A 26,021-nucleotide genomic window follows, 5' to 3' on the forward strand; every position below is an offset into this window, starting at 1 on the left:
TTTGTCAAAGAGTGGCTTGAGGAGAGAGGACACAGGTGAATTGATTTGGTAGAGATGTCCTAACTAGGGCAGAGGCCTTTTTGCAGGCAGGGTGTCTGTTGAGAAAGTAGCAGGCTAAAGAATGGAAAAGTACAAGACAGTGGTTAATTCCAAATCTTGCACCTGCAAAGATAACGTGTCCTTGGGCCTAGCGGAGGATGATAACGAAATGGACAGCGAGGTGTGAGAAGTAGAGAACGTAGGCCCAAAAGAATGTGGATGAGTTAATGGTATAGTTTAACCAATAGATTGCTTGGCTTACAGAATATTCATGAGCTTATTATTTGCTGTATAAGTGTTTGATGCTTTCTTTAATAAACTGGACCTGTGATGAACCATCTGGTGTCTTGGTCTCCTTCCTATGACACATGGTGACCCCTTCTGCTGACCCCTCGTCTCGACTAAAAGAAAAAGGGGGAGAGAACATCTCCCACGGTCGAGGAAGTTGGAGCTGGGTCCTGTTCGCAGCCGGGACGGTGCCAGAGTTTTGAAGCACCCTTGGGATTCACATCAGTGAATCAGATTCACATCAGATTCACATCAAGCCATCCACGTGCTGCCAGAGCCTGGAAAGCTGCAAGAGCGCTCACGAAAAAACAGTATGGATAGGCAAGCAGCCTACGAACTCTTTGCCGCGTATTTAGAAAGGCGAGGGGTAAAGGGGATAGATTTAAAAAAGGAACTCCCAGGGTTGCTAGCCTACGGCTATGCTAAAGGGGTTTTCCTTAACCCACATACAATTCATGAACTCGCTGAATGGAGAAAGTTTGGGGATATATTGTGGGAGGCGGTGTTAGAAGATGATAAAACAGCAAAGAAATTGGGCAAGCTATGGCGTGTGGTTCATAACACACTACTTCAACATGTCTCTGAGCGTAAGGCGGCAGAAAGGGTGACAGAAGCTCATAAGAAAAATATAGGGTATGGTCGCAAGGACGATCCTCTTGTGCCTTCGGTAAACAAGGTGTTAATACCGATGGGTTAACAACAGTCTGGGATGGAGGATCCGATTTCAAGCCCGGGGGGGCCATCTGCACCTCCTCTGTCGGAGGAGGAGGATGAGCTAGAGGATAGAGGAGAGCTCAGACAAAGCCCGCTGCCCCCCCCGCAGAGAGAGCGAGCCGAGCCCGCTGCCCCCACGCAGGGAACGTGGGCTAAGCCAGCCGCCCCCCCACAGAGAGCGTGAGCTGAGCTTGCCACCTCCCCCACCCAAACGGCCCGCGCAGAGGCGGTAACAGCGCAAAACTGTCCGAGAGTCAGATCCTATCTCAGGGGCACTCAGTGACCCATGGTGGGAGATGGCTAAACAAAGGAGAGAGGCTTGGGCTGCTCTGGCAAAAGAGGCAATGCAAATGGGGGATCATGAGGCAATGGAGGCCACTTCTGCTCTCGCCTGTCTGGTTACATACACGCCACAGTAGGATGCTCAGGGGAACCACACACAGCATCTGGCGGAGTATACCCCTTTAGACTGGAAGTTGCTATCCCAGTTGCGGTCCATGGTTAGTCAGTTCAGGGTGAAAAGCAAACCTTTTAGGCAGATGCTAGATTACCTCTTTAATACGCAAATTTTGTGCCCGAATGATTTGAGGGGAATAGTGCGGCTAATATTTACTCAGCACCAACAGTTGTTGTTTAATGCGCATTGGCAAGCCTTGGTTAATGAGTCGGTCGTGACACAGCGAGCTCAGGGGGACCCGTTGCATGGAGTGACAATGGATGAGCTCATGGGCTTAGGGGCATACTTGCACACGGAGGCACAGTTGATATCAGGAGCAGATAAGCTTAGAGAAGCCATGTGGTTGGTACGTGCAGCCATAAAAAGAGTTAAAGAGCCAGGAGGGCTGCCGGCGTACATGGGCGTAAAACAAGGCAGAGAGGAATCGTTTGGGAGTTTTATTGACAAAGCAGCTGTGACCATAGACCGGGCGGGAGTTGCAGAATACATGAAGGGGGCGTTATTGAAGCAGTGTGCATTACAGAATAGCAATCTGGCCACGCAAAGGGTGCTAGCCACTCTGGGAGCAAATTGGACCATTGAGGAAGCGCTAGAGCGAATGGCGTTACAGCCAGCAGCCTCACAAGTATTCTTGGTAGATGCAATAAAGGAATTAGGAGTAGGGCTGCAAAAACAAGCAGAATCCACTCAAAATCAGGTGTTAGCTGCTCTTGCTCCTCTCCAAAACGGCTCAATGGCAGTCACGCAGGGAGGCTAGAGAACATACCCCAAATGTTACCGATGCGGCAGTGGGGGACACATGCGCTGAGAATGCAGAGCAACTGGCGTGTGGTGCCAAAACTGCCAATCCAGCTCCCACAACACCTTGGCTTGCCGGCGCCGATCAGGAAACAGGCGGCGAAGCGCGATTCCCGGCCGCGCCCAGACACAAGTTGCCGCCGTGACAACAGCGCCACCTCCTGTCTGAAGCCAGCAACAGCAGGCAGCCTCGGCTTGGACGTATCAGCAGCAGTAGATGTCACGTTAATGACGAACCGGCCTGAAAGGATACCAACTGGAGTAAACGGTCCTCTCTCACTACAAGGGCAAAAATGTGGAGCCTTATTGCTGGGACGCTCCTCAACATCCATGCTGGGACTATTTGTATTACCCGGGGTCATAGATGTGGACTATACCGGAGAAATACAAATCATGACTTACACCCCTTATCCCCCGATAAAGATAACCAAAGGACAACGCATCACACAATTGGTACCACTACCACTGATGACATCTGGTATTCCATCATTTACTTGACAGAAGCAGGATAGAAAGGGTTTTGGCTCTACAGGTGTTGCACTCCTGACTGTAAATCTTCAAGAGAGGCCAAAACAAAAAGTTGAAATTACCCATGGACATCAGAGCATACCCTTTCTGGATTATTGGATACGGGAGCAGACACCAGCATCATATCGCCAGAAGCATGGCCACAGCATTGGCCCCTGCTCCCATCAACAAACATGCTCACGGGAGTAGGAGGACTCACTTTGGCAAGTAAAACACCACCCCTGTCGGTGCGCATTGATGGGGAACAAGTGTCTGTTGTGTTTTCAGTTGTTCAGTTGCCTCCTACAGTCTCTTGCCTGATAGGCAGGGATGTTTTCACACAGCTGGGGGTGGTGTTGACCAATCACCACCCTTTGGGGTAATTGCCATTGCTTGGACTTTCCCCATTCCACTCACCTGGAAAACAGATACACTGGTGATGGTTAAGCAATGGCCCTTGAAAGGGGAGAGTCTTATGCATGCCCATGAATTGGTGAAGGAATAATACGAGCAAGGACATTTACGACTCTCAACGAGTCCATGGAACACGCCCATCTTTGTGATCAAGAAGAAGTCAGGGAAATACCGCCTGGTACACGATCTACGAGCTGTGAATGACCAGATGGAACCGATGGGGGCCTTGCAGCCTGGTCTTCCGAATCCAGCCATGATCCCTCAAGATTGGCCACTTCTAATCATTGATTTAAAGGATGGTTTTTTCACTATTGGACTGCATCCTGATGACATGAAGAGGTTTGCCTTTACCCTACCAGCAATAAATCGTGGGGAACCAGACAAAAGATTTGAGTGGAGTGGACGACACTTCTGCAGGGCATGCGGAACTCCCCCACGTTGTGCCAGCTTTATGTTATGCCAGCTGCATTACAGCCATTACATCAGCAGTGGCCAGCTACCACAATATATCATTACATGGATGATATTTTGTTTGCACAGCAACAGCCATTTTCCCCTTTACAGGTTGACAGCATCAGAGACACTCTTGCAGCATCTTCACTTGTTATTGCCACAGAGAAAATTCAAACCACGAAACCATGGAAGTATTTGGGATGGATTCTAATGGACCAAACAGTGGTACCCCAAAAATTAGAACTGCACTTGGACATTAAGACTTTACATGATGCTCAAAAGTTGCTAGGAGACTTACAGTGGTTAAAACCCATTGTGGGAGTACTAAATCACTTGTTGGAGACCCTATGACCCTTGTTAAAGGGTACTGATCCCACTACCCCTGTATGCCTCACTAAGGAACAGCATACTGCCCTACAGCAAATCAATAATTGTGTACAACAAGGATACGTGTCCCCATCAACAGCTAGATTGCCCTATTGACCTCACTGTTTGGAATAGTCCTTGTCACCTGCTTGGCTCTCTCTTCCAATATGAGAACAAAATGGGGGAGATACGGGTGTTGGAATGGCTGTCACCAACATTACAACATAAAAGAACAATATTTTCGAAAATTGAACAATTGGCTGCGTTGATTAAAAAAGGCCATCTCAGAATTACTGAAGTGGACAGTCGAGAACCTGCCACCATTAGGCTACCCATGGAAAAAGAGATGCTGGACTGGTACCTGGTTAATTCAGTGGACTTACAGGAAGCATTATTGACATCATCTGCAAAGGTGGAGACAAGCATGTTAGTGCCCAGGGTCCTGCAATGGATGACAGAATGGGACTGGATCACTCGGCCGCTGAGAAGAGGACGACCCATAGAAGGAGCCACCACAGGCTTTACAGACGCAGGGAAGAAATCGAGACGTGCTGCTGTTACTTGGCAAGAAAAAGGACAATGGAAGCACGAACTTCTTACAGCAGACCCTGCAGACAGCCTACAAACCTTAGAATTGTTATCAGTAGTATGGGCAATGTCCAACCTGCATGAGCCCTTGAATGTGGTCACAGACTCTATGTATGTCGCGGGAGTAGCCAGATGTATAGAAGGAGCAGCAATTAAGGAAGTGAATAACAAACGGCTGTACGAGCTACTGGTTCAATTAAGGAAAGCTCTCCAGGATAGAAGTGCAGTGTACTCTGTAATCAATATCAGGAGCCATAAATGGTCCGAGGGCCTAGGAGAAAGGAATGAGCATGCAGATAAATTGGTTACTTTACCCATTGATAACTCTTGTCCTGTTGATAAGCATACATTGGCAAGAGAAGCCCATAGTAGATATCATCAAAATGCGAAAGGGTTGGCGAGGAACTTTGGTCTGGGCTTATCAGAAGCTAAGGCCATTGTCAGGGCATGTCCAATATGCAGTTATCATAATGGGGGAATAGGTCTGGGCTGCGGAGTTAATCCTCGAGGTTTAGAAATGAATGAGAAATGGCAAATGGATGTCACACATGTAGCTAGGTTTTGTAGGCTCAAGTATGTGCATGTTACTATAGATAGATATAGCCACTACATATGGGCTACAGCTCAGGGAGGAGAGAAAGCAATACATGTGATCAGGCACTTATTGAGCTGCTTTGCTGTCATGGGAGTCCCAAAAGATATCAAAATGGATAATGGTCTGGCTTACACAAGTGCTAGGGTCCGAAAGTTTTTGGACCAATGGTCTGTCAAGCATGTGACAGGTGTTCCACATTCCCCCACAGGACAGGCGATAGTAGAAAGAGCAAATGGTACCCTCAAACAATATATTGACAAACACCAGGATTTAAAGGACCCACAAGCATGCCTGGTTAAGGTTTTGTATTTTATCAATCATTTATGCATTTTTGGGGAGGACGATGCCCCCCCCCCCCCCCCCCCAACTGCAGTTAAACATCCCCCAAGATCAAGTCAGGAAACGCTTAAGGAAACAGAGGTCTGGGTGTAGTATAAGAACCCAAGCACAGGGATATGGGAAAAGCCCACAAAAGTGCTATACTGGGGTTGGGGGTATCTTTGTGTTTCCTCACCAACAGGGCCTTTGTGGGTGCCTGCCAAGTGGACTAAACCTGTCTTTGATGCAGCATCTGGTGGACAATCTTACAGAGGCGGACAAGGAGCGTCTGAAGAAGAAGCTGCCGCTGATCTTACGACCCTTATTGCTGCAACTGAGGGGACACTCGAAAGCAGTGGACAGAGCAGTAACACGCCGCTACCGGACGGCCAGGGAGCTGATTGACACGGTTGAAGCACTATCAACCTTCCACATAAAAGGACCAGTGAGGGAGCGCTGCCTTGAGTGTCACAGCCCCTGTTGTGCTGTGTGGGTAGCTCGGTATTGTGGGGGTTGTGGTAAAACCTTTTGGTTAGAACAGTGCGGGATCTGGGGTTTATGGTGTAACACCTGCAAGCATGACTACACATGGGGGGAAGACTGGCAAAGGGAACTAAGGAGACAGACGGGGCTAGGTACGGCTCTAGCTTTAAATCTTTATGAGTCTCCTGAGCAGAAAATCTTGTCCTATTGCCGGTGGGAGGTACAGTGTATTGTGAAAAGAGTTAAAGCTCAAAGTAAGTCATACATAGCCTCTGCTAGGTGTAGAAAATTGGTGCCTTTAACACAGCATTCGGTTGTAGGACCCATCACAGGAGATCCCAATCAGGCACTGGACTCCTGCATCAAGGCCCTACAGAGATGGAGATTGCAAGAGTTAGGATTGATGAGGTTAAAGACAGATAAGAAAAGGAAAGCGAGAAAGAAAACAGAAAAATGAGGCTTATTTTTGTTATACTGCTCAGTGCTGTGATAGATGGGGCAGTAGGAGTAATGCACTTTAATCAGCCAAGAGATAACGTGGATAACGCTTGCTAATCAAACTAACCAATCATTGTTTTGTCTTAGCCTTGGGGGGGTTACTAATCCATTTCGAACATGCTTGGTGGGTCTTCCAGTGTGGTCTCCTCGGGAATTTTGCAGTCTGATCAATAATCAAACTCTATGCATGAGCAATATGACAAACATTAAACCACCCATGCCAGGTTACACCGCAGGTCAAAGTGACAGTTACCGCCAATGCCTAATAACCTTATCGCTTAATACTACCCTGCATTCTCCTCCAGAGGAACTGGATCTCTTCGGAAGTGCAAACGCCAGTATAACTAACACCTCAAATGGCAGATGGTTCAGTTTTGAGCCCTTAGATCCACAGAATTTACATTGGCCTAGAGACACATGGGCTACCCTGGATTCATCCCTTAGTTCGGATACAGTGTCTAAACAGATTTATAGTCAATGTAACGGCACTAACATCACGGCACCGATGAAAATACCACAGGGATATTTCTAATTAGTGGAGACATAGCTTGGAATGGTATACCAGTCAGGCCACAAGGTGGACCTTGCTATTTGGGGAAATTGTCATTGTTTCACCCCAGTGTGTTTTCATTAATGCAACTCAGTCAAAATTCAAGGAGGAAGAGATGTAGCCTGCATGGACTTAGACTGCAGCCAGATAGGAGACCCACAGTTTTGGAATGAGTTAAAGCAAGTGATAGTTTCAACTGTCTTGCCAGGAGGAGCTGCTAATAAAGCTATGAACTTAGCAAAGCAATTGGGATGCTGGGCCAAGGATGAGCTAAACAAGATGTCACAAATTTTAGATATGCTAACCGCAGATGTGCAAAGTGTTAATCATGCTGTTTTGCAAAATAGAGCTGCTATAGATTTTTTGCTTTTAGCACAAGGGCATGGATGTGAAGAGTTTGAGGGAATGTGCTGCATGAATTTGTCTGATCACTCTGTATCTATTCATGCGAAGATAAAAGAATTACAGCAGGGACTTCACAATCTTAAAGAAGAAGAGGGTTTAGGAATCGACGAATGGCTTAAAAGCTTAGGACTTGGACCGTGGCTGAGAAACCTTGTGACATATGCTATAGGGATACTGGGTGTGATTTTGATGCTTTTGCCTCTTTTGCCTTGTATCTTTAATTGTATTCAAAATATGGTTAGCCGAATGATAGAAAGAACCTGGCAGACTAGCCTTCTTGCCCAAGAACAAAACGGGGGAAGTGTGGAGAGTTTTGTCAAAGAGTGGCTCGAGGAGAGAGGACACAGCTGAATCAATTTGGTAAAGATGTCCTAACTAGGGCAGAGGCCCTTTTGCGGGCAGGGTGTCCTTGTTCACAAAGAAGATGCTGAAGTTATACAAGAACAGGGTGTGGAATGCAGAAGTTGCTATTCTGGCTAACCACAGGAATGTAGCTAAAGGCTAAATCACACGGGGTTGACATGTAGCTGAATAGCCAACCCTGAGCTCAGCTTTTGCAATATGTATGAGGCTCATTATGTACTGTATTTAGGTTGCCGAATCAATCAATAAATTATACCTGTTGATGACAATCTGGTGTCCTGGTCTCCTTCCTTTGACAAAGGAGGGCTCTGCAGAGAGACTTAGATCAGTGGGATGGATGGGCAGAGTCCAGCAGCATGAAGTTCAATAAGTCCAAGAGCTGAATTCCACATTTTGGCCACAAAAATCACCTACAACGTTCCAAACTGGGGACAGTGTGGCTGGATAGTGCTCAGGCAGAAAAGGCCCTGGGGATGCTGGGGACAGCCGGTTGAATATGAGCCAGCAGTGTGCCCTGGTGGCCAGGAAGGCCAATGGCATCCTGGTCTGGCTCAGGAATGGTGTGGCCAGCAGGAGCAGGGAGCTCATTCTGCCCCTGTACTGGGCACTGCTAGGCTGCACCTTGAGTGCTGTGTCCAGTTCTGGGCCCTCAGCTTAGCAAGGACGTTGAGATGCTGGAGCACATCCAGAGGAGGGCAGCAAGGCTGGTGAGGGGTTTGGAACACAAGTCCTGTGAGGAACGTTTGAAGGAGCTGGGGCTGTTTAGCCTGGAGAAGAGGAGGCTCAGGGGTGACCTTATTGCTCTCTACAGCTTCCTGCAGGAAGGTTGGAGCCAGGTGGGGTCGGTCTCTTCCACAGGGCAGCACTGACAGAACCAGAGGACACAGTCTCAAGCTCTAGCAGGGAAGGGATAGGTTGGATATTAGGAAAAAAATTTCACCAAAAGAATAATGAAGCACTGGAATGCTCTTCCCAGGGAGGTGGTAGAATCACCATCTCTGGATGTGTTTAAATAAGCTGGACATGGCACTCGGTGCTGTAGTTGGGGTGTCAGGGCATAGGTTGGACTCGATGATCTGAGAGGTCTCTTCCAGCCTCATTATTCTGTGATTCTGTGTGTGTTCATGGCAATATCACAGGTACTCCTGGGCAAAGTCTCTGAAGCTGCTTTTACTTAACTCAGCAGTGTCTGTCAGAAGGAGAGGACAGAAATGGGGTGAAGAACCTGCTAGAAGGAATTTTTGCTTCACTGATAATTCTGGCAAAATTTTTATTGATTTTGGTGGACTGCAGTTATCCATGTCTTTAAGCCCATCTATTTGGTGTTGTCTGAAGGGGGTTTAGGATATTTCATTGTATTTGTATCTCCTATGTGCCCTGTAATGCCTTTTGATACATACACAGAGGATGCACAAAGATTTAAACTTGGGCTCCTGATCATATGTAAGCTTATATCACCATCTGTGGAAAAAATATTACTCTTGGGATGTTTCTAAGAGATAAATACATTATCTACAACAGTATTAATTAGATATTATATACTATTAATTAGATAGTATTTGAGATTAACTTGTGGAACCTGTTTTAATAGAATCCAGAAACAACGAATGAATTGTTCTCAAAACTCTACAAAGAGGCTGAGAAGATCAAGCACTGGAAACTGACTGTGGAAACTGAACTAAACCAGAAAGAAAGAAAACTCCAAGAGAATAGAAAGATTATTGAAGCACAGAAGAAAGCCATTCAAGAGCTGCAGGCCAGTATTGTATAGTGTACATTGAATAGATGAAGTTCAGTGCTTCCTGATTCAGTATGACACTATTATTGATACAGTTAAATATTAAAGACTGTTGCAGTTTGGTTTGTGCCTTGAGAAAATTATTATTTTGAGAAGTTGCAGGCGCCTGTCCTGTGTGAGGGTGTGTATGAAGAATATACCTGTAAGTGTCTCATTTGCTGGTAAATTATTGTTCATTAATTATTGCATCTTTCATGCAAAAGATGACTCAGCATGTAATACCAGATAAAACAGACTTCTGTCTACTGATGCCCCAAATGACTTTTTCATGAAGGATTTGAGAAGTTCAAGTGCATTTCTAATATATTTTTCAATAACAGTGTCTTTTTGCATCTGTTCTCCATGAAATCAGTTTGAAAATTAGAAACTCCATTTGAAACTGGAAGATGAAATATGTGAAAATAAAGATCTCTTGAAAGAGTAAGTAATAGAACCAAGGATATATTTTTGTGGTGGAAATACTCAGTTTTCACGTGGGCAGTTTTATGTAGCTGTTAAATTTTGAAGGTCATTTCCATTGCTACTCTTTAGGTGCACAAAGCACTGCGCACTCCTGTGCAAACATGATATTTTTCCCTCCTTTAGAGCTGCTGCTTCGAGGCATCTGTGTAATCTGCTCAAGGAAACCTGCACTCGCTTCACAGAGAAGACCAGCAAATGTAAATGCTTTTTTAGTTTTTATTTATCAGAGTAAATGTGCTTCTAGCTTGCTCTAAATTCACAAACAGAAGCAAGAAAAAGAAATTTCTCGTACTGTTCAGAAAAGTTCTCCAGTTGAGATTGACTGGATGTGGCTCTCAGAATGAGAAGTGAATTTTAAGTGGCTCACAAAATTGGAAGTGAAGCCCCAGGTCTAACAGACTTGTGGTTTGTAATGCTGAAGGCAGACGGCTTTTGAAGGCACTGAGATTGCTTGCTGCAAGGTTGCCAGCCTGGGAGCTCTTTGGGTGCCCAAACAGTGCTCCAGGTTTGAGGCAGTGCCCACAGCCCCGACTGGCACTGGAGCCGCTGCAGGGCAGGGCAGGGCTCCCCAAGGCTGCTCAGCCCATTGAAGCTTTGCAGTCCCAGCCACAGTCTGGGAATATATTCAGACATAAGAAGTGACACTTCATGCCTGATTTTAGGCAGTAGAATCTGCTCTAAATTCCCAGCACTCTGGAACAAATTTCCAGAGCTGACATTTCCTGTTTTCAGCCATCACACATTTATGGGGAAAAAAGGTCTGAGCCCCAAGGTATAATGAGTAACTGGAATTCTTCTCATGAAACTGAACAAGCCAAGGCAGTTGGATAATTTAATGAAGTTTAAATTCTTGAGGTTTTAAAATATCTTCTTGATTGGAAATTCTATTCAATATGCAATTTAGAATTGTTATTATAATCATTAGAACTTTATTAACTTGATCCTGGATACTTAAGAAGTGTCTCCTTCTTTTTAGCCTTAATTCTAGAAACACTTGTATATAGTTGTACTGTTCTTTTTTGATAGCTGTTTCTTTTACTGTTCTCTTTTTAATTGTTTTCTTAGGAAAAAATAGTATCAATTACAAAAGTGAAAGGAAAGAAGGAAAATTTGGACATGGAGTGTTGTAATTTTATCATGACAGCTCTGTGGTTATAGGTATCTGCTGATAAGAAGAAATTCCGTGCTAAACCCTAGATTACAGTTTATAAATACTAACAGTTTTGATACATTATTATTCAACAGCATTAATACTATAGTAATTAATATGGTTGCATAAACTGATCCAGAATTACACTTTTCACAGAAAAAAATATCTTAGGAAGGAAATTTAAAAGCTGAACTTGCTTAACGTTTCAATGAAATACACATTTTCCCTAGAGTTTGTAACTTTTGGCACCATGTTTCATAATGACTTATTTAGTAAGAATGGAGCTGATAATTCCTTTGTTAATTCATTATGCTGATTAAGTATAATGATTTGGACAGCTGGCGTTCTTGTTCAAAAGAAAAACTTTCTCATATGTTCTTGCTTTGATAGATGAACAGGAAAAGGAAGCAACAATACAATTGTATGAGGAACTTCGCAGCAACATAGAAGTAAGTGAGCAAGCTTGATGAAAGGAATGTGAGTTATGTGAGCTGAGCTGAGTTCCATGTTTATGTTGGGATACTGTTTGTATCTATCATGTGTGGGTCTCATGTCATGTGTGATGCAGGAAGTTGGGTTTTCAATCCCTTTTCAAGAGTTATTTTTGCGTTATATCAAACACATTCAATGGAGAAGGTGCAGCAGTGTGTGGGATGTAGATCCTGTGGTCTGGGTGATATGTGCTATGGTCTGGGTGATGTGTGCTTAGTGCTGGGTCACTGCCACAACTTCTGGCTTCTCTTTGGGCTCTGTTTCACCTCCCTGCTGGTTCCTCAGAATGGCTGAGGTGGGCAGCAGCCCCTGGAGAAGTTCCAGGGTTTCCAATATTGAACTTCAAATATTAAGTTTTGTTTTTAGAGAATGACAGTGGCATTTGAAGAGCTTCGTGTGCAAGCAGAGAACGACAGATTGGAAATTAGTTTCAAATGTGAGAATTCTGTTTATTTAGTTTATGCAGCTGGCTCAGTTTTGTACTTCATAGCTTGTGTTACACATGCAGTGTCAGGGCAGGCAGATGTGAAGGGCTGGAATGGTGACCAGCTCACACTGAGACACTGGGACCCTTCTTTTATTCCTGCTGCCTTTGGTCACTGCCTGGCCCTTTCTGTTGCTGTTCCACTGGGCCAAAGCTGGAACTTTATTTCTCAAACAGTCACTCAAAAATGAAGTTTTTTCTGTGAAGTACAGTCTAGAGATCAATACTTACTTCCCATAGTTTGTTTATTTAAATGACAATGCACTAGTGTATAGCTACAGAAACTTTAGCTAAATGCTCTCTCTGTGTATGTATAGTCTGGTGTGTTCCTGTTTCATTTTCACATGCTCTTTTCTGTTTGTATTTTGATTATAAAATCAAGCATTGCCTCAACAATTACTCTGGGGAAACAAATGGTACAGCTGTACAATTCCAAGCAATCTTAAAGTGGAAGTTGTATTGAACTTGGAGTACATTTCAGCTAGAATGTTAACTATGGATGTTACTGTATCTCCAAAGTAAAAGAAGAAGCAGAAAAGGTGGACAAGTTTGAGAAAGAATGCAAACTGGAAGTCAGTAAAAGGAAAAGCAGGTTTGCTCATTTTACTATCTAAGATGTAGAGCTTTATTTGTGCCTAAAGGGGCAATGCAAGAGCCAAGAAGTCTTTCTGAATTTAGTGATGTTTCAGTACCTTTAGTCTACTGGAATTCATGGCTTTATTTTGAATTGAGATCTTTTTTGTTTAGAGTAATGTGACTTGATCAATATTTAGCTAAGATTATATCTAGCAAATATTTTCTATCTGTCTGTCTATCTATCTATCTATCTATCTATCTATCTATCTATCTATCTATCTATCTAATCTAACTTGAATGACAGCAAAATGTCTGCTTATCATACCTGGGTACAAATGAAAATTAATATTTGTCCCTTCTCCAGACTTCATGATGATATTTCTTGCATTTTTCTAGATTTCAGCTCTTACCATACAGAGACATGAAAAAAATGATGTCATAAAAGACATCAAGGCTCAGCTGCAGACATCACAAAATAAGATTGCTGACTTAATGGAAGCAAAATGTAAGAGTTCTGCCTGCTGTGTTTAAATGTAATTGTTTATAGAATTTAAATGTGATTGGTTATGATTGTTTATTTATTATATGTAATTGTTTATAGAAGCATAGGAAACAGGGCTATGATAGTCTTATTCTGTTGCTGCTTGGCAGCAGAATTCTGGGGCCTTGAAGGCCTTATTTTTGTTTGGAACAGGAGCTGCTCATGTGGGAGCAGGACTGGCAGGGCAGTTTTCAGGGTGAGTTAAGCAGTGAGAGCTTTTGAAAACTGCAAGGGGAAAATATGTTGCTTCAGTTTTGCAAATGTACAGTCAGGCAGATGTCACTGAGGAAACTTACTTTCCAGAACTTGATTTTCAATATTTTTAAGCCACCTATATTCAAATTTCATCTATTATTTTTTAGTATATGATGTCAGTACCATTGGTCTTTGTTAAATTCTTTAAATGTATGTAATTTTCCATTTTAGCAGCATTTTTAGTAAATAATCCTATTTTTAAAAACATAAAAATGGTTTTTTATTTAGTACACAATGAAGAGATGTTAAAGGAATCCCAGGTCAGTAAAGAACATTTGAGAGCAGAGCTGGAAGAGGCTAAAATTTCATTGCAAAAGGCAGAGGTACCCCTTGCTTATAGTTTTACAGTACAAATAGACTAGATGAGTATTTGCATAAATAATAATGGCTACTTTACACATGAAACAGCTGTAGCTTTTTGTTGCAAAACATGTTTAGAAATGATATCATGTCTTGAAGGTTACTCATAAGAACTTGGAAACTGAATTCCAGACTACAGTGAAAACATTAATTCAGGTCACTGGAGAAAAGGAAGAGCAGGAGGAAGAATGTTAAAAACTGAAGGCTTTGCTTGCAGCCCTGACAGAGGAGTTTGAGACTTCTGTTGCCAATTTGAAAAGCTTGCTGCAAGAAGAGCAAAATAAGTAAATTAATGAGTTTAAATTCCAAGAGTGATCTTACAGGTTGCAGTCTATGACAAAATCAAGAACAATTGGAAATTAAGCTGAAATTTGGAGTTTTTTTTCACACAGTGGTCTAAATGCAAAGAATTTATTGCAGTTTTTTGTTTTGTTTGTGATAGTTGATACTGTATAAAAAGTAAATTTTTGCCCCCTCCAACTTTCATAATTCTCTCTTTAAGATATACAGATTTCTGTAGGTATATATTTGTTTACTTTTATGTCTGCTGTTCTGAGGTTGTAAAAGTGAAATTTGATATGTGTTGCAGGCAGATACATCACCTGCCTGGTGAAAGGTAAATGTTCTTAAAGTGCTTGTGCTAAGACTTTGTCTTCTTGTCCTGTAAGTTTCAAATGCAGTGCTTTTTACTCTACATTTGGGATTTTTAATTTACCATTTCCTTAGATTAAAGAAATCTGAAGACGATTCAAAGCTGCTTCCTTGGAGCTCCAGAATAAATCTGCTGAACTGGGTAAGGCTTGTAGAAAGGCAGAAAATGAGCTAGGCAGTAATAAAAATGTTTTCTGCTCTTTTCTGGAAATGGACTGTCTCTGGTAGTTGGAGAAATGATTTTACAGTGCCTGTACCTGTCAGGAATGCCTGGATTTATTTTTACTCAGCTTATCCCTTTTCTTTGGGGCTCATTGGTGCTGGCAGCAGCCTTAGGGCAGTGATGTGCACAGCTCCAATAGTCAGACCATTCATGCATGAATTCCTCTGCAGGTCATTTTGGTTTGCAGCTCAGAGCAGCAGCACTGCAGGTGCCAGGAGTGACTTCTGCAGCAGAGATAAAACCCTCCCATGGAGGTTTCTGTGACCCTCCCCATGCTGGAAGTGGAATGATGCTGGCAGGGGTTGTCTTTAAATATCATCAATTTGAAATCCTGTGGTTTCTAGGGATGTGCTCCTTAGTCCCCAGAGTCAGAGCTCTGCCTTGCTGTTGAGAACTTGCAAAAAATACCAGAATTGTGGATGTGCACATAGAAACCATCTGGAAGTTAGTAACAACTGCTTTCCTTTCTCAGCATATCCATCTGATAGCTTCAGCAGTTCAGATTTTTTTTCTGGAACAATGCAGGTGCATCAATACTTGGAGAATACTCTAGTCTTACAGTCCATCGTTTATTTGAAGCTATATTTGTGAAACATAATAGGCTCTAAATTTTATTTAGGATAAATATTTAGTTTCTCTTCAGATATAGATTTGCTAATGTCTGAATCATTTTTTCAAGTCTACATTTAGATTAAATCATAAATTAGCTTTTCAGTTTCTTAACTTAATCCAACAAGTTTCGAGAACTGGGTATTGCAAAAGGGTAAATGTTTTATACTGCCTGCTAAATATGAAAAATCATTTATGTTCCGTTCATTTTACATTCCATGTGCTGTAGAAGAGATGACTAAAGTGAAATGTGATAAAGAAGTGCAACTTGAAGAGCTGTCAGAAACTCTGGTAAATGTTCATTTTATTAATCTCATGGCATTTGCTCTTCATATGAAATTCCTCTTGCTTTGTAAGTATCTTAAATGCCATAAATAAACTCCATCTAGTCAACCTTAACATTTCTACTAAACTTTCTCACACACAATTTCAGTGTTTTCTTTGAAGAACTTCTTTATTGCCTCTGTTTTTCTTGTCTCCTGTGCTTTTGGTTTTTCTTGTCTCCCATGTTTTTGGTTTTCCTTCTCAAGGTTTTTGGTTATTTCCTTCTTTGTTCATGCCCATTCAAATGCCACTCTCTCTGGATATAAAGTTTTCCCATTTTTTCTTCCTTCCAGGAAGGTAATTAGCTCTTGCCTCTGTGAACCCTGCTGTGCTGTGACATAGGCCCATTTTCTGTCACAGCAGCCTAAGCTATATGAAATACACTCTTAACAGAGGTTTATTTTCATTATGATTTTATATTTACAAGCCTAACAAGAATCCGTATCAACGAAAGTTAAGATAGTGTGAAATCAGGTGTGCATTATACTGTGTGTGCTTGTTGTTATAATCTGTGCATTGAGTGTTCTGAACTGAGTTTTACTCATTTTCTAAAATGGGTAACTTGGAGGACTTTTATTGAAGAAGAATCTTGAGGCTACTGTAGAAAATATGCAGAGAGAGAAAAATGTGGAGAGAGAAATGAAAATGCTCTCCAGATGAGAGAGGTCTGAAGCAGGGCAACAGTAACATGTTTTTAGAAATAGTTCAGTTACACATCATGACTTGGATATGAGTTTATACATAGAAACAGCACCCAGAGCAGGGTCCCACCCTAATTTTGCAGCCCAGGTAATGAAACTCACAGCATGGAACAGACTTGAATAGCACTGGTGTCACAATTCACTGTCTCACACCACTTCCAGATCACAGCAGACTGGAAAGATCCAATCTGGATAATCCATGGCATGGATGTTGTTTGGTTCTTCTGAAAGCCTTGTGCTCTTAGTTCATGTCTGATAACCTCCAGCAGTTGGAGTTTGCACATAGATACTCAAAACTCTTCCTTTTCATTTTGCAGCAAGAATTCCAGGATCTGAAAGCACAGCTGACAAAAACAGCTGAGACGGAGCAAAATTATTTAAAGCAGCTTGTGACTGAAAACAGATCTTGAACAAGAGGCGTATGACCATTTTGAAAATATAATATTGAATTAGTTTTGGTGTAATATAGAAGTTGCTTTAATCCACAGTGAAATGAACTATGGTTGTTTTCTAATGGAAGTTTTGAACCACATATATGACAATAATTATATACTTACATTTCTAAATTCCACTTTCTCTATTTGTATGTGTTCTATGGCATATGTAGTTGTTCCATATCTCTCTGACTTATTTAACAAGAAGAGAAAGTTTCTGAATTCATTGTTAATATTGCTTTGAACTACATCATCTTCACTAACCATTATATTTATATAAAAGTTGACTTTGATTTTCTTTCCTTCTTCTGTCACCTTTTTATATCTCTCTGGCTCTGCTGCAAAGCTTATATTTGTAGATAAAGACCTGGACTTCTTTCAGCATGGAATAACACTTGATAATGGGTATGTTTATTTAAAAGGAGATTTCAAAATGCATCCTGTTATTCCTCTTGGCCATTTGTTTTAAATTAGGTTAAAGAATGAACAACTAACAGTGTATCTCAGTAAGCTTTCACTAGAGAAAGAACAAACAGCACAAAAGAAAATGCTGTGGCAGCAGAACTCAAGAAACTGCAAGAACAACAAGAGGCAAGTTGTAAACTTCCAGCTTTCTTGAAAGGACTCAATTTGAGTCAATACTCAATTTGACAAATGACTCAGTTTCACAAATTAGATGATGAGCTGCAACATGACTTGGGTCTGTAGAGTACCTGAGCTATTTTTTGTGTTTGAATTGGAAAGGAAGTGTATTTACACTTGTGAACAAGGCAGGTCTGTGTGCTTTGGATGTCTTTGAATTGTTTAAGAAGTCACTTTGAATTTTATTTCTTTGCTGACACATGGGTCTTTATTTAGGATAGTAAGAAAGAAGAAGAAAATACAAAGAAGTTGGTTAAAAATCTAGAAGAGGCAAATAGCCAGCTAAGGCAAGTAAAAACAAATATAATAATATTTGATATTGTTTAAGGAAGTAGACTCAAATAGTTGGTTATGTTCAAATGCTGCTTTCTGGGATTTTTTGATTAATGTTTTTCTAGATTACATAGCTAAGCAGAAACTATTCAGAATTGCTGTTGGCCAAGTAGAAATTTTCTCAGATTAGAAATACCAATTGCTGCAGGAACAGTGTTTGCCAATATTTTGTATTACACAGTAGGAGCTGTCTTGTTTTGCATTAGACATCCCAGGTGTGAAGGAAATTCAAATGGAAGTTGAAGGTTATGGATGAAATGTGACAAGGCAAAACTGGTTCAGAGTTACTCTCTGTATCCCCAGTTCAATAGGCAGCTCCCGTGTTTCACAGCTGCATTGCAATAGTCCAGGTTAGGATGTACCTTCCTTGGGTTCCTGGAACATCTTTTCCTACTTAAAAGAAGTATGGACAGTTCACATATTGACTTAATGGGCATGTTGCTGCATTTTAAGAACATTTTCATTGAGCAGCTTATGAAGTTCCCATCAACATTAGCAGCTCTCTTCAGAAAATAAAATATGGGTTTATTAGAAGTACTGAAAATAAGTTAAAGGCAATAAGGAAATATTTACTAATGCTTGTTAATTTGGCGCTTAAAAATGAACTGGAGTCTTTGAAGGAGAAAATGGCAAAGACAGGTGAAGAGATGAAAAGTACACTGGATGAAAGAGAAGAAAATGTATGTCCTGTGTCATGAAAATATCTTACAGAACCTGGAGGACAGCATTCAATGTAAAATCTTTGTTGGGGTTTTTCCTGCAAAGCTCTGCCTGGGGGATGTGATCTCTGCCAGAGGTTTCTTCTTTCCCAGCTGCTGCCAGCTGTGCCCTTGTGTGTCCACATGTGAGCCCTGGTATTTCAAAAGACAAGCACAGTCACTGGGATGTTCACTCTTTCCTGGAAGTTTAATATTAAAGATTTGTTTGTTTTCAGGCAAACAGAGAACCTGCTTTTCTGTTTTTCATATACCCACTCAGTGGTGGATGGGCTCTGGATTTGCTTTTTATATGTAGTGTGATTTTGAGCTTAAATAGATTCAAACATTTTTACTTTTCTTTCTATTGGTTCAAAGCAACCTGGGGTTTTTAGCAAATTTCAAAATTTCATTCTAAAAGTCAAAGATTTACAATTTAATTTCAGGTTAAGAGAACTGAAAATGAAATTTCAAGAAAGGAAAAGCCATTGAAAATTCTAGAAAATAATTGGGAAAATTCATTTTTTCATGGATGTAGGGAACTTTATACAAGTGCATTTTTTAAATTGTGAAGATCTTGGGGTTTTTTTCTTCTTCTTTCTTAACTCCATAACCACTAAAGAACTGGTTCACTGCTATTAATTAACATCTTGTGGTACTTTATGGCTAAAATTCTGATTATTCTAACATGTCAGCTGGTGTTTCAGTCCCATTGGAACAAACCAGACTGGTGCAAGTGCAGGTTTGAGAACATGTACAGGAATTGCTCACATAGGGAGTCATTTGTAGAACTTACTAATTCATGTCTGAAATATCTCTTTCAGATGAATAATTTAAAGAAACAGGTGGAAAATAAAACCAAATGCATTGAAGAGTTGCAGCAGGAGGTGTGTAGAGATTTTAAATGTCACAAATACATAAACACATTATATTTTGGGTTGCTTTTCAGCAGGTTTGTGTCTGCTGTGATGTCTTTAGATACACCTATTTAATTTAAAAATTCTCCTTTCTTATCCTAACCCTGAGCAAACTAGGGAGTCATCTTAGGGATCACTTAATTTGTTAAATGAGCCTTAATTTGAAAAAAGCAATTACAAAAATAATATCTTTAATAAACTTCTACTCTTTTTCATTTAGTGCATAGTGTTATTTATGTACTTTTAAAGAGTATCTCAGTTACCACTAGTAGAAAAGAATTCTGCATGGCACAAACTGTAGTAACTTGACTGTAAAAATAAATAACTTGTATTTTTGGTCATGACATCTTCACACCTTCTGTCAGCAGCATCTTAGTTTTAATTCCCATTCTGCACCTCATTTGTTATTCCCTGCTGCTGCTCAGGAGGAGCCTTTCTTAAGGCCATGAAGAAATAGTAATTATCACAGAAATTAGCTGAGCATTCATTTGTTTGAAGAATTGTTCTGGAACCTGAGCTGCTCAACAGCTGAGAGGTATTTGCCTGATGAAAGCTGGAATTTCTTGATGCAGTTAAACCATGACATAATTCTATTATGGTACAGTGCTTGTTTTGTTTTATTTCAACAGAATAAGGTGCTGAAAAAGAAAATTACTGCAGAAAGCAAGAAAAGCAATACTTATGAAGGGAAGGTAGGTTTAACTAACATCATGTAGAAGATGAGGTGAGTGTTTTTAAGTTCCACTGTAAATAATGTTAAATACGTTATCCACTTGTTAAATACATTCTGAGCTGGTTTCTGGATCTGGGATACAGACTTTGCAGGAATGAGCTCATAGTTTTTAGAAGATGCTTCCATTTTTAATCATTGGGCATTGACTATTGGACATTTAAGAGATGGATTCACATTGCAATTGATTGTGTTTCTAATCTGTTCCTTACTTTTTTTTTTCTTTTGTTGATAGTGGACTGAACAGGGTTCAGCAACCTCATTGTAACAGAAAAGCATTAAAAAAAAAAAAATATATATATAAATATAACTCTTTTTAGTCTGTTCTTTAAATGTGTTCTGCAGTGGCAATCCCTCTGATGGGAATATTGTGTCCAGCTTTGGATACTGCACATGAAGAAAAGTGAAGTTTTTGAGGATTTTCATATGATAAACTTAAAAGGAAAAACTGTAAGGATAAACTTAAAAGGAAAAAATCAAAATGCACAGCTGGGAGGAAAATGTACCATAAAACCTGTGAAAATCTGATACAGATTTATAAGAGAGGGAATAAAATCTCCATCTGTATTTGTTTTTTCCAAGGCATTCACAGCATTTAGGGTGAGTGCTTAGGACAGTCTTCCCCATTGTGCTGTTGCCATTGTTCCTTTGAGTATTTTCTAACTCACTTCAGGCCTAAGTTCAACTCTTTATTAAAAAAAAAGGTGAACTTCTAAATAGCAAACACTTTAATCATATGCCTGAAAAGTAACAGAGTGTTTGTGCTCAAAAATAAGAGGTAAGAAAAAATCATCAACATAGTAATTCCTAAACAAATAACAGCAGCAATTCTGCATTCTCAAAAGGTGAATAAATTGCAGTTAGACAAGGAAAATATGAACAAGCAACATAAGGAAGAAGTTGACATCTATCAAAAAGACATAGAAACAAGAAAAGTAAATTAAAATAAACTTCGTGAAGAGGTGAGAGGTGTTAATTTTTACAATCTAATTTTTTTTTAATTTAAAATGTTTTTATGAAGCTTTATTGGCAGGAGTCCTTGTTCTTACATTTCAGATATAAATGGAACTTGTTGTGTTTGCCTGTGAGCAAAGCTTTAGTACATTTGGTTCTTAGGTTGGAGTATTTGAAAATATCTTTAAAATAAGAACTCCATTAAAAATTCTTTCTTTCAAGATATAGTGCAAAGAAATTCCACCCTTGGTATAAAGTCAGCACAATTAAATTAGATTATAACGTCTCCCACATTAGGACTTTTCCGCCCACACTTTTTTGATGGCAATACTAAGAAATGTTAGGGCAGAGGGCTTGAAATGGCCTTTTGGTTTGCAGTGAGCTTGCCTGCCATGGCTGTACCTTTGATCTTGCCCATTTTAACAATCTGCAGAAAAGATGAGGTATTTGAAAGGGATCTTAAAAGCAAATGAAGCCCAAGTGGGACTGCAAACTTTGCACCCACAGGGGGAAGAAGAAATTAAGATCTAAAAAAAATTATATTGTTATGTTGATGAATGAGATGCAATTTATTACTGACAGGTAGAAAATATGAGGTTGCTTTGTGATGAAACTGCAATGATACGGAGAGAAACCGATACCAAATGTCAGCACAAGAAAACTGAGATGGTGACACTGATGGAAAAGCACAAGGTCAGAGATTTTCGTGCTTGCTGTGGTTTGCAATGGGTGATACCATGTCAATACCATGTTTATAACTTGTGACACCACGTTAATGACCTTTCAAAAGCAGAAACAGGCCTGAGTCTGGGAAAAGGAAGCTGAACACATGCTGCACTTTGCATCATCTAAAATCAAATTCATTTGAAGATTATGAACACATTCCTATGGGCAGATAAATTCCATTCATCTAAACTTCTGGGATTTTTAGATTTTTTTCAATTCAGGCTTCCTTTGATACCATGTGAATGCAATATTTTTCAGTATCAGTTTGGCTCTCTCTGAGATTACTTAGTGACCATCAGCAGTTTAGCCTGACACATTTTAGTTTACCTTTCTATTCCTCATTTTGCAATATCTTTAGCAGATACATTAATAAAGATGGCACAGCTGGCTTAGTGTTGAGCACATATTGCTGCACAGAAATAAAGCACTCTCTGCCAGTCCACAAAATAATACTTGAATTGAGCATTTCCTGTTTTACAGTTTCTGCGGAAGCATCAATGAATCTTTTCTTTATGAATCTTAAGGGCCTGGTTTGAAAAAATGATGTTTAAAGACTGGATAACTCTATAATTGCAACATTTAGTCACATGTTTTGAGTTTGTTGTTGGTTTGGTTTTTTTTTTACCACAGAATGAATATGATAAAATGGTTGAAGAAAAAGATGCAGAGTTAAAAGTATATAAAATGAAACAGCAAAAGCAGTTCTCATCAGAAAGAGCACTGGTAGGGAGCACTTTGCAATGGTCAATAATTCAGTGAAGGGGTTGATGTCCTTGTGTAGGGGTTTTATACTGGCTAAGTGCAGGCACACACAAAAAAAACATTTACTCATTTTTCTCTGCTATTGTTGAGCAGAGGAGGGGAAAGAAAAATTCAAGGACTGAGTTGAGATAAGGATTAGGAGAAAAACACTTTGAGGGTAAAGCAGATTCAAAATAAATAGTATAAAAATTAATAATAGAATTAAAAGTGAGTAATAAGAATTTTAAAAAATCCTTAAAACATCTTTTTTCCCAATCCCTCCCTCTTGCCCACCAACAGCACAGAGAGACAAAAGATGTGATCTTCAGTCAGTTTGTGACTTCTAAAGATCTTTTTTCAGTTTGCTTAGAGAGTTTCTTTTCCTGCTGTGCTCTGGGGTCTTCCCACCAGAGACATTCTCTGGGAACTCTTCCAGTGTGCTTTTGATTTTTACCAGTAGCAGTCCCACCCAACCTGCTGCAACAGATCTTATTCTGGGCACTAAAAACTCAAAATGTTTCTAAAAATAAATTGCAGTAGCAGTGTGTTTGTGTCTGCTCCTCCAGGTAGCGTGTCATGTTCTGACTTCCCATGTTTCTGACTTTGAATAGGAAACTTTTGTTTTAAATATTTAGATTGTGCTCTCTCACCCCTGCTCTCCCAAGGGTTTTAAGGTATTACCTTGAACACTTCTGATCAAGTACCTGTTTCTTACAGTGCTTCAGTCTTTGTTAAACAAGCTAAAGCAAAGCTTCAAGTATAGGGCTGAAAAGCACATAGAATTATCTTGTGTATCTAATGAGTGTCCCTGTTAATTACTGTCTCACCTGGGACTGTTTTCCTTTTTCTGGGCTGTGCAGAGTTAACCCTGTCCTTTATTTAATGGTTTGTAGGAAAATGAGCTGTCATGTTTGAAACGGGAATTGTCCTGCCTTAAGGAACAGCTGAGAGCAGAAATGGAAGAAAAGGTGGAGTTTGTTTATTCCCTGAGCACTGGGGGTGAGAGGTGTGGCCTGGGCTTGTGCTGTGTGAGAAGTTGGATAAGAAATGAAACTGAACAGAAAAACAGTGACTTTGGAATGCTGGGCTTGTGCTAAATCTGGTCATCTATTTGTGTGAACTTTGTAGCAGTCTGCGATTGTAGACTGTGCTCTGTAATTACACCAAGAAGATTTTTAACAACTGAATTCAAATCAATATTTCCTTGCTGTCACATAACTCTTTTGTAGGAGAATCTTGTAAAAGAGCACTCTGGCAGTGTGATTCCTGACAGTGAAAAGAAACACAAGGTAACTTTAACTTTTTAATTGCTTTTACAATTTGGTAATATTTATATTTGTAGAATCAATTGAAGTGCCATGAGAATTTATTTGCATTCAACAAAAGACATTGGAATGCTTTTGACTTCAATCTTTTTAAATTATAGAAAATACAAATTTATGTTCCTGACTGCTAAACCTTGTTTAGATCTATACAGTGAATCTATTCACGTAAAAATAGAAAATCTCCAAATTATATTCCTGAAATAAAAAAAAAAATTTAAATAAAAATAAAAATGCCTCCTTCAGTACAGGAAGCCTCTTGGGCAGTCCAACATTGAAGTTTTGTAACTCCTAACAGTGAATTTTTCTTGTTGCATTTTTCTGCCTATATTTCTTACTTCTCTGTAGATTATTTTTTTCCCCCTGGGATAAGAAGGGATTTTAAAGGGTCACACCATCCCATGGAGATATTAGACAGCAGTTTCTGGAAGGGCTCCCAGTGTGTAATTTTTCTTGCTCAGTTGTTGATTTTTTAATGTCTCTAGAACTGATTTACTTAGTCTTTAAAAGTGTCCATTTGTAAAGGCACTTTTCCTCTATGAAAAAGAAAAAAGCTGATACAGCTGTAAAAATGGTCAAAGTATCAAAGTAGTCCTGACGGCAGAACTCACCCTTCTTCCTGTCAGGAGTTCACTTGTGGTTTTCACATTGGAACAATGGAATCCAGCACCATTTTGATGTTACCAGTCTAAAAAAGGACTGCACTGGACCATTCAATGCTTCTCAGTTTCACTTCTAGTGAAAAGACTATTTTAAATAACACCAATCTTGATGTAGCTATCAATCTTTCTCTGAAAGCCTTTTCCTGCAGTTTTGTTTGTTCCCATTTTCTTTGATGTTTGATAGAGTCCAACGTAGTGGCTACAGTTCAGAATAACCTGAATTTCTGCAGATAAGCACGGAGAACTTAAATACAATGTGCCATGAAACTCAGCTCTTCCATAGCTTCCCCTTCATTCTCCTCATTTGGCAACAAAAATAATATAAAAAATTATATTTCCACCCCACCCCACTTTGTTTGGGTCTTTGCTTCATGTTTGGATGGAAAGATCAGAGTTCCACCATTTCTGTCAGGTGAATTCTGGGACACTCAGACTGTAAACTGGGTCCTGAGTTTGGCTTTAGATTCCATACTTACCCCATAAAATATAATCTAAAAAGAGAAACATTTTCTTTCCCAGACATGTGTTATAAAGACTCCTCCAATGGATAAAATGCAGAGTGGAAGAAGCACAAACCTGCCTGCAGGGCAGAGCAGCAGGAAAAAGCAGAAAGTGCTTGTGCAGCTGACACTCAGTCAGACAGCTCTGAGCACACTGACCTCCTGGTAAGAGCCAGAGAACAAATCATGGGCTGAGCAGCTCTTTGTGCTCATTGCTGGGGCTGAGAATGAAATAAAGAGCTTCCACATTCCAGCCAATATTTATGTGTATATTTTTAATTTATTGGTTCTTTCTGGAATTGTCATTGTATGTATATAATTAACATTCTTTTTATTGAACTGTTATGCCTCATAATGACATCTTTTTTTTCATAGTCTAATATCATTAGGGGGAAAGAAAAAGTATTTTTAATATAGTGTGACTAAGTAACTTTTTAATTTATTAGAGCATAGTCTCGGAAGAAGAAATGTTTAAAAATTTGTACAAAGATTATCCACAAGCTTCACAGTTACATTCCACAGCACCAAAAAAGGTATGTTAGCCTTTCCTAAGATTAAACCAAGCAGTTAATCAGATTGTTTACAGAAACTAAAGGATGGCTTTATTTTCCTTCCCAGAGCCCAGCTCCATGCAGTGTGAAATCTCCAGGCTCTGCTCTGAAACTCAAAACCATGAGGAGAATGCACGAGGCGGGCTGGACTGTGCTCTCCAAAATGGACAGGAAAAGGAAAATTAAAGATACTGTAAAGCTCTTTGCTTAAAATGCAGAAATGCCCAGTGCCCTGGCATTGCTTGCAAGGCTGTTTTTCTCTCAGAGTTGGTGCTTTGTTGCATTTTTCTGTCATACTCAGTGTGTTTAATACTGTGTTCATTCCTTTACACGTATAAACTTTATAGATCTA

The 26,021-nt window shown here is 40.2% G+C and overlaps 1 protein-coding gene and 1 pseudogene across 1 annotated transcript in view; both read left to right on the forward strand.

Moving 5' to 3' along the window:
* LOC131559625 (zinc finger protein 345-like) overlaps nucleotides 1-26,021 on the forward strand; it is a 740,983-nt gene that overhangs the window by 456,934 nt on the left and 258,028 nt on the right. The window lies entirely within an intron of this gene.
* LOC131560135 (synaptonemal complex protein 1-like) overlaps nucleotides 4,371-26,021 on the forward strand; it is a 55,126-nt pseudogene continuing 33,475 nt past the window's right edge.

The sequence above is a fragment of the Ammospiza caudacuta genome, chromosome 7 (assembly GCF_027887145.1).
Source record: "Ammospiza caudacuta isolate bAmmCau1 chromosome 7, bAmmCau1.pri, whole genome shotgun sequence".
In the NCBI taxonomy this organism is placed as follows: domain Eukaryota; kingdom Metazoa; phylum Chordata; class Aves; order Passeriformes; family Passerellidae; genus Ammospiza; species Ammospiza caudacuta.